General features: G+C 52.1%; 1 non-coding gene across 1 annotated transcript; it reads right to left on the bottom strand.

The window, feature by feature from the left end:
* Positions 1 to 8,800: 8,800 nt before the first annotated feature.
* Positions 8,801 to 8,872, bottom strand: Trnam-cau (transfer RNA methionine (anticodon CAU)). Its single transcript has one exon. It is a non-coding gene; the product is annotated as a tRNA-Met (tRNA).
* Positions 8,873 to 9,132: the final 260 nt, after the last annotated feature.

Below are 9,132 nucleotides of genomic sequence, written 5' to 3'. Positions count from 1 at the left end.
TTGCGAGGAAGGTAAACCTCTATAAAAACCCCTCAATCTTACGGTGTGCTGCGCGCCTATAAGATGCATGGCTGTTGGGGTGGAACAGTCGCAAGCGGGCAACCTCTGGGGCACCTGCCGCACCCCAGTTGTATAAGGCTTACTCAGGCATGGGGGCTCTGTCTGAGCGGACCTTTAGTTCCCTAGCTGCTCGTGGGACCACAATGGACCTTCGACCTCTACGTTTCCCCCTACCAGTGGATTGGGTGGGCCACTGGTAGGAAAACACACCCAATCGAAAAAGCGACTTCGTGCTGGGAGTCCTCCAGCGCCTGGTGTTACTAGAGATTTATCAGACTGTCGTAACAGAGGACATGCTGATACCCAGAATGTGTTTTTGATTGTCAAACGGAAGGAAGGTAGCTTTGAGAGTGTTTCTCCCTTTTACATCCACAAGGGTCTTGAGGGAATTGCAGGAACACTGAAATCTGTGAAGCGTCTGCGCAATGGGACTCTGTTAGTTGAAACTTCTAGTTCCCGTCAAGTCACTTCTCTTAGGAAAGCAACCTGTCTCGGAGAGTACGCTATCGAGACCAAGCTCCACTCCACTTTGAACTATAGTAAGGGTGTTGTGACATGTAGGGACTTGGTGGATATCCCCAAGGACGAGTTGAAATCTGAGTGGGCTGACGAAGGTATTGTGAACGTGCAGCATATTATGAAACGAGTCGATGGGGACCTAGTCAAATCCGACTCGTATATTCTCACGTTCAATTGCCCGAGACTCCCAGAGCATGTTAAAGCGGGTTTCTTATGTTTGCCAGTACGGCCATATTTCCCCAACCCAATGCGCTGTTTTAAATGTCAGCGCTTTGGGCATACTACGTTGGGGTGCAATGGGATAGCCACTTGTGCTAAATGTGGTCAGCCTGCCCATGAAGGAGCCGATTGTTCATAGCCTGTGAAGTGCGTGAATTGCTCTGGGAGTCACCCTGTCTGGAGCCGGGTTTGCCCTATCTATCTCGAGGAACGGAAGATACAGGAGATCAAAACATCTAAGCGCATCCCCTATGATGAGGCCAAGAAGCTCTTTAAGGCCATGCAGCCTCCTGTGTTTACAACATCTTTCGCTTCCACTCTGCAGAAACTGGTACAGTTGGCCACTGTTGCTACACAAACGGAGGTTGCTAGTGTCAGCACTAATACCTCCATTTGCCAGTGCACTTGTGCTGCTGCGGTTGTTTTGCAACCTGCAGCTCTCCCAACAACGTCGGACAAGGCCGTGGTTGCTGACATTGGGGTACTTCCTGCCCCTCCCCATATGGTGCCTTCTGCCCAGGCGAGTAAAGCTCCAACTGTTGACAAAGTTCTGCATTCTAAGCCCCCCAAGACGAAGACGCCGAAGGTGAAGGTTTTGCCACCTGAGGAGACTAGTCAGGGTCAGTCCGATGACGATGCCATCGTACTATCTGACACCTCCCTTGGGTCGCCATCGGAGCTGATGGACATTGATGTCGACCGGGGGCGATCTTCTCGCCCCAGGAATAAATCTCTGGCCAGTATGGGCTCTCCTCCAAAGCACAGGGGCAGGGTGAAAATTCAGCCACCCTGATCACTGGTTCCCATATTACAGTGGAACCTGAATGGGTTCAGGAAGCATGTGGCCGAATTACAACTCCTTGTACGAGAGCGCCCCTTGTGCTTATGTCTCCAAGAGACACATTTCCAGACCACTGATGCTCCTTCTTTACGGGGCTATACCGTGTATCGAAAAGATGATCTGATGGGGGAAAGGACAAAGGGTGGTGTTGCGGTTTTTGTCCATGACATGCACCACTCGTCTGAGCTCCCTCTCGTTACGGACTTGCAAGCAGTTGCAGTTGACCTTCTTGTGGGGTGGAGTCTCACAATTTGTTCCATTTACTTACCGCCTCAGGATGCAATAGACTCTGAGGCTCTCACAGACCTTATTACCCAACTCCCCCGCCCATTTCTCCTTCTGGGGGACTTCAATGCTCATAATGTCTTATGAGGCTCTACGACTACTTGCCCCAGGGGTTGCATTCTGGAAAGCTTCATGACATCCGAAGAACTGTGCATCCTCAACTCTGGTGCTCCCACTCATTTCTGTACTGCTTCTGGGTCGTCGTCAGCTATTGACCTTTCCTTTTTCTCTCCAGCACTCGCGGATTCTGCTCTGTTGGAGGTTGCCGCTGACCTCCATTCTAGTGACCACTTCCCCCTTTGGATTCGCCTCCTGAATGAGACTGTGGCATTACCAGTGCCGCCCAGGTGGCACCTCTGCAGAGCTGACTGGACACTTTTCAGCAATTTAGCTGTTTTGGAACACCGTGCCAGCGTCCACGAATGGGTCGACCATGTTACAGCTGTGATCTCCCATGCTGCTGAATTGTCGATCCCACGGTCCTCAAGTCATCCCAAGAGGCGCCCTGTCCCTTGGTGGACCACTGAGTGCCGCTCAGCTATCCGAGCCCGCCGTGCAGCTCTGCGCCGCTTCAAGTGCCGTCCCTCAGCTGACAATCTTGCGGCCTTTCGGGTGGCAAGGGCCAAGGCGCGGCGAGTGATTAAAGAGAGCAAACGACGGTCATGGCAATCGTTCCTGAACTCCATCTCCCGCTCCACTAGTTCTACGAAAGTATGGGAAGCCATCAGGAGGATTTCCAGGAAACGCAGCCAACTACCTGTCACGGCATTGCTGCATCAGGGTTGTCTACTCACAGCGTCGAGAGACATTGCCCAGACACTGGCCATGTATTTTACCGAATCTGCCACTATTAACTGTGATCCAGATTTCTGCCGCTACCGCACTTTTTTTTTTTTTTTTGTTTGTGGTTTTAGGGCGCAAAACTTCTATGGTCATTAGCGCCCAGCCCGTGACGTAGAAAACAGGAAAAAAACGGAATTTAAAATCAGCAGCAATGGAAACAAAGTCAGAAAATTTGAGAAACTAAAGGCAGAAGGAATGCTTAAAAGTCCACTATAGAAAGGGGTTGGTTGTCCCCCAAAAAAAAGCTTCAAATGACTGACGTCATTTCACTGTCACTAATAAACTGTAGAACGCGGTCAGCTGAGCGCGTGTCATCTGCTAAAATCGACGATAGATCAGGCGATAGCTGTAGACGGGAGCGTAACGGATTAAAATAGGGGCATTCAATTAAAAGGTGTCTGACCGTCCACAGCTGAGAGCAGTGGGGACAGAGTGGGGAGGATCACCGCTTAAAAGATGTCGATGACTAAAAAGACAGTGCCCTACCCGGAGTCGAGCTAAAATTACCTCCTCCCGACGACGCGTTCGGGAGGAAGAGGTCCAAGCGCAAGGAAGGGCTTTCACTTCCCGCAATTTATTGTGGGGAAGTGTTGACCAATGCGCATGCCATAAATGAGTAACTTGGCGACATAAACCGCTCCGTAGATCGGTAAACGGAAGAGACTGAAGAGCTGGCCGAGGAAGAGAGACTGCAGCCTTGGCCGCTATATCGGCCGCCTCATTTCCACAGATACCAGCGTGTCCCGGGAGCCAGAGGAACGCCACTGAGACGCCCCCCAGGTGGAGCAAGCGCAGACAGTCCTGAATCCGGTGGACCAGAGGGTGCACAGGGTAAAGAGCTTGGAGACTTAGGAGAGAGCTGAGAGAATCTGAGCAGATTACGTACTGTATCCGCTGATGGCGGCGGATGTAGTGGACAGCCTGGAGAACAGCGTAAAGCTCCGCAGTATAAACCGAACACTGGTCGGGAAGCCGAAAGTGATTTGGGGTGTCGCCAACAATATAGGCACTCCCTACACCTAACGATGTTTTCGAGCCATCGGTGTAAATAAATGTGGCTTCCGTCATTTGTGCACATAGAGCAGCAAATGCCCGACGGTAAACAAGTGTAGGGGTATCATCCTTGGGAAATTGACATAGGTCTCTGAGTAAGTCGATCCGGGGACGGTGCCAAGGCGGTGCTGTACCCCAAGTTGTCAAGAAGGTTTTAGGAAAGCGGAAGGAAAGAGAATGGAGCAGTTGACGGAAGCGGACTCCCGGGGGTAGTAGGGAGGAGGAGCGGCCTGCATACCCGACATCAAAGGAGGCGTCGAAAAAAAGGTTATGGGCTGGATTAGCAGGCATGGAAGACAGATGGCTAGCATAACGACTCAGAAGGACTGCCCGCCGATTGGACAGCGGAGGTTCAGCAGTCTCAGCATAAAGGCTGTCCACAGGGCTGGTGTAAAAAGCTCCAGACACTAAACGTAATCCACGGTGGTGGATAGAGTCGAGACGCCGAAGAATAGACGGCCGAGCAGAGGAGTAGACTATGCTTCCATAATCCAATTTCGAGCGCACTAAAGCGCGATAGAGGCGGAGAAGGACCACTCGGTCCGCTCCCCAAGAGGTACCATTCAGGACACGGAGGGTGTTAAGGGAACGCAGACAGCGAGCCGAAAGATAGGAAACGTGGGAGGACCAGCACAGTTTTCTGTCAAACATAAGACCCAAGAATTTAGCGACGTCGGAAAACGGAAGGTTGACAGGACCTAGATGTAAGGAGGGCGGAAGAAACTCCTTACGTCGCCAAAAATTAACACAAACGGTCTTACTGGGTGAGAAACGGAAGCCGGTTTCGATGCTCCACGAGTGGAGGCGATCGAGACATCCTTGAAGACGTCTTTCAAGAAGGCTGGTCCGTTGAGAGCTGTAGTAGATCGCAAAATCGTCCACAAAGAGGGAGCCCGAGACATCAGGAAGGAGACAATCCATAATTGGATTAATGGCGATGGCAAACAGTACAACACTCAGCACGGAGCCCTGGGGTACCCCGTTTTCTTGGGAGAAAGTACGGGAGAGAGTAGTGTTCACCCGCACCCTAAATGTGCGCTCTGCCATAAATTCGCGAAGAAAAAGGGGCAGCCGGCCTCTAAAGCCCCAAGAGAACAGTGTGCGGAGGATGCCTGTCCTCCAACAGGTATCGTACGCTCTCTCCAGATCAAAAAATATTGCTACCGTTTGGCGTTTCCGGAGAAAATTGTTCATGATATAAGTGGAGAGAGCAACAAGATGGTCAACAGCAGAACGATGCTTTCGGAATCCGCATTGGGCTGGTGTTAAAAGACTGCGGGACTCCAGCCACCAAGCTAAACGGTAATTCACCATACGCTCCAAAACCTTACAGACACTACTCGTGAGAGAAATGGGGCGATAGCTAGAGGGGAGATGTTTGTCCTTTCCAGGTTTCGGAACAGGAACGACAATAGCTTCCCGCCATCGCCTGGGAAAGGTACTGTCGGTCCAAATTCGATTATAAAGGCGAAGGAGGTAACGCAGGCTATGGGTTGATAAATGCAGCAACATTTGGACATGGATACCATCCGGTCCTGGGGCGGAGGAGCGAGAAGAAGAGAGTGCATGTTGGAGTTCGCGCATGGAGAAAACAGTATTGTAGCTTTCGCGATTTTGAGAGGAGAAAGCAAGATGTCGCACTTCCACTGCACGTTTCTTCGGGAGAAACGCTGGCGGGTAATTTGAAGAGCTCGAAATCTCAGCAAAGTGCTGACCCAATGAGTTAGAAATTGCGACGGGGTCCACTAAGGTATCATGCGCGACAGTGAGCCCAGAGACCGGGGAGAAACTAGGCGCGCCTGAGAACCGTCGAAGCCGACTCCAAACTTCCGAGGAGGGAGTGAAGTTGTTAAATGAGCTAGTAAAGAATTTCCAGCTTGCCTTCTTGCTATCGCGGATGACGCGACGGCATCGCGCACGGAGCTGCTTATATCGGATACAGTTGGACAAAGTTGGATGGTGACGGAAAATGCGAAGAGCACGTCGCCGCTCACGTATTGCGTCACGGCATGCCTCGTTCCACCAAGGAACTGGGGGGCGCCGGGGCAATTCGGAGGTGCGTGGTATTGAACGTTCCGCAGCTGTGAGAATAACGTCGGTAAAATGTGTGACCTCATCGTCGACGCTGGGAAAGCGACGGTCATCGAATGTCGCTAGAGACGAAAAAAGTGTCCAATCGGCTTGGGCAAACTTCCAGCGTCGCGAGCGCATATATGGCAGTTGAGGCTGCAGTCGAAGAACACATGGAAAGTGGTCACTCGAGTGTGTATCATCAAGGGCGAACCATTCCAAGCGCCAAGCTAGCGGAACAGTACCGACCGCAAGGTCCAAATGAGATAAATTTGCCGTGGAGGCAGACAAAAATGTGGGGACCCCAGTGTTGAGGCAGACTAGATCCGCTTGGTGGAAGACGTCTAGCAATAGTGAGCCACGTGGACAAGGATGTGGAGATCCCCAAAGCGGGTGGTGGGCATTGAAGTCCCCAACCAGCAAATAGGGGGGTGGAAGCTGATCAAGAAGATGAAGGAGATCAGCTCGTGCCATTGGTGTAGACGATGGAATGTATACCGTACAAAGAGAGAACGTGTATCCAGAAACGGAAAGACGGACGGCGACAGCTTGGAAGGAAGTGTTTAAGGGGATTGGGTGATAATGGAGAGTATCATGGAGCAGAATCATGAGTCCTCCATGGGCTGGAGTGCCTTCAACAGAGGGGAGGTCATATCGGACAGACTGAAAATGAGGGAGAACAAAGCGGTCATGGGGACGCAGCTTTGTTTCCTGAAGACAGAAGATGACCGGCGAGTAGGATCGTAAGAGGATCGACAATTCCTCCCGATTGGCGCGAATACCGTGGATATTCCAGTGGATAATGGACATAGGGTGAACAGAAAATGGAGGAACGTGACCAAGGGTGCTGTCAACTCAACGACTGCTCAGAGCTTGCGACCGACAACATGAAATGGCATTCAGTCGAAGGCAGAAGATCCTGATCCATAGGTTGGTCAGGAGCAGCTCCTGCCACCAACGATCGGCCAGTTGACCGGCCACCAACAGTGCGCCTCGGCGACACAGAAGATGGCCGAGGGCGATTTCCGCCAGGTGGTGCTGTAGATGGGACACGCCTTGGCGGAGAAGGAGAGGAACTGTGTTTCTTCGTAGCCTTCTTGGAGGTATGTTTAGATGAAGGAGGAACCGATGGTTGTGAAGTTGCAGTACGTAAAAACTCTTCACGAGAATGCTCTTTTTTTGAAGACTTGGCGTCTGACTTTGGGGCTCGAGATTTAGCAGAACCCGACGAAGGGTGAGCCATAGAGTGGGCAGGCGAAAGAGGTGAGGTTGAACGGGCGATCTTTGCGCTGGCCGATCTGACGACCGTGGTACTAAATGTGAGGTCGCAAGTCTGCGTGGCCGCCTCCTTTGTTGGCCGAGGAGAAGCAAGGACAGCGCTGTATTTTCCTTTCTGAGGCACGGTGGGCTGTCGACTGGCGAGTAACTTTCGAGCAGCAAAGGTCGACACCTTTTCCTTCACTCTTATTTCCTGGATCAGCTTTTCGTCCTTAAAAACAGGGCAATCTCGAGAGGAAGCAGCGTGGTCACCCATACAGTTGATGCAGCGAGGGGATGGAGGTGGACAAGCACCCTCATGGGCATCCCTGCCACACGTAACACATTTGGCCGGATTGGAACAGGACTGGCTGGTGTGATTGAACCGCTGACACCGATAGCAACGCGTAGGGTTTGGGACATAAGGGCGAACGGAAATTATCTCATAGCCTGCTTTGATTTTTGATGGGAGTTGAACTTTGTCAAATGTCAAGAAGACAGTGCGGGTCGGAATGATGTTCGAGTCAACCCTTTTCATAACCCGATGAACAGCGGTGACGCCCTGGTCAGACAGGTAGTGCTGAATTTCTTCGTCAGACAATCCATCGAGGGAGCGTGTATGAACGACTCCACGCGAGGAATTTAAGGTACGGTGCGGTTCCACCCGGACAGGGAAGGTGTGGAGCAGAGAAGTACGCAGCAATTTTTGAGCCTGGAGGGCACTGTGTGTTTCTAACAACAGGGTGCCATTCCGTAATCTGGAACAAGACTTTACAGGACCCGCAATTGCGTCGACACCTTTCTGAATAATGAAAGGGTTGACCGTGGAAAAGTCGTGACCTTCGTCAGACCGAGAAACAACAAGGAACTGTGGCAACGATGGAAGAACCGTCTGTGGCTGAGACTCAGTGAACTTACGTTTGTGAGCAGACATAGTGGAAGGTGAGGAAACCATTGCGGAAGAATCCCCCATGATTACCGGCGTCTCCGATGGCGCGCTCCTCCCTTGTGGGGGCCCTCACCGAGGGCACACCCGCCTTAGGTGATTGTTCACACCTCAGGTCACACCTCCCGATAAACGGACGGAGGGACCAATCGGCACTTGCGGAAGGTATCAGCTCGGGTAATCACCCCTCCCTGGGCCTGGCCGTTACCAGGGGGTACGTACGTGTCCTACCTGTCTACCCAGGGTGGGGAATTACGCGTTACCCCGTCACCGGCTACGCATGGAAGTGCGTGGGTCGGCCTTCAGACACGCACAGGGAGGAAGAAAGAGACAGGGAAAGGAAAGAAGAGAGGTCTCAAACGCCGCAGCGGAGAAAAGGGTAAAGAGAAGAGGTAAAGAGAAGAGGTAAGGAAAAGAGAAGGACGAAGAAAGATGAAGACATACAAGCAAGGAAGGCGAAGAGTGCGGTACATTTACAAGCGTCCGTCTCCGGACGTAGGCACAAACCATACTCCCAGAGGGGGAGAAAGGGAAGGAAAGAGCCAGTGGTGAGGGGGGGGGGCGAAGATGGGGGATGGGGAAGGATACGGAAAGGGAAGGTATGCAGCCCGGAAAGGAAGGAAGGCCACATTAGCTCGGGGTCCCGTGCTCGCTACACACGTATCCACAAAAGAGTAGTGGATCCCCTGGGGGGAAAGAAATAATTTTAGCAGAGCGTGGTTTCGATCCACGGACCTCTGGGTTATGGGCCCAGCACGCTTCCACTGCGCCACTCTGCTGGCTGGCCGCTACCGCACTGCCATCGAGAGGGATCACTTGGACTTCCGGTCTCCAAATTCTGAACCCTACAACTGCCCCTACACAATGTGGGAACTGGATTCGGCGCTGTCTGTGGCTCATGATACTGCGCCAGGTGATGATCAAATCCTGTACAGCATGCTGCAGCACTTGTTGCTGCCATCCAAGGAAGTACTCCTGAATTGTTTTAATATGATATGGTCATCCGGCACGTTCCCTGACTCATGGAGGGAGGCGATTT

Source organism: Schistocerca serialis, chromosome 9, assembly GCF_023864345.2.
Source record: "Schistocerca serialis cubense isolate TAMUIC-IGC-003099 chromosome 9, iqSchSeri2.2, whole genome shotgun sequence".
NCBI classification, from domain to species: Eukaryota; Metazoa; Arthropoda; class Insecta; order Orthoptera; family Acrididae; genus Schistocerca; species Schistocerca serialis.
Note: the sequence above shows the minus strand (reverse complement) of the source record. Positions and strands in the feature narration are given on the sequence as shown.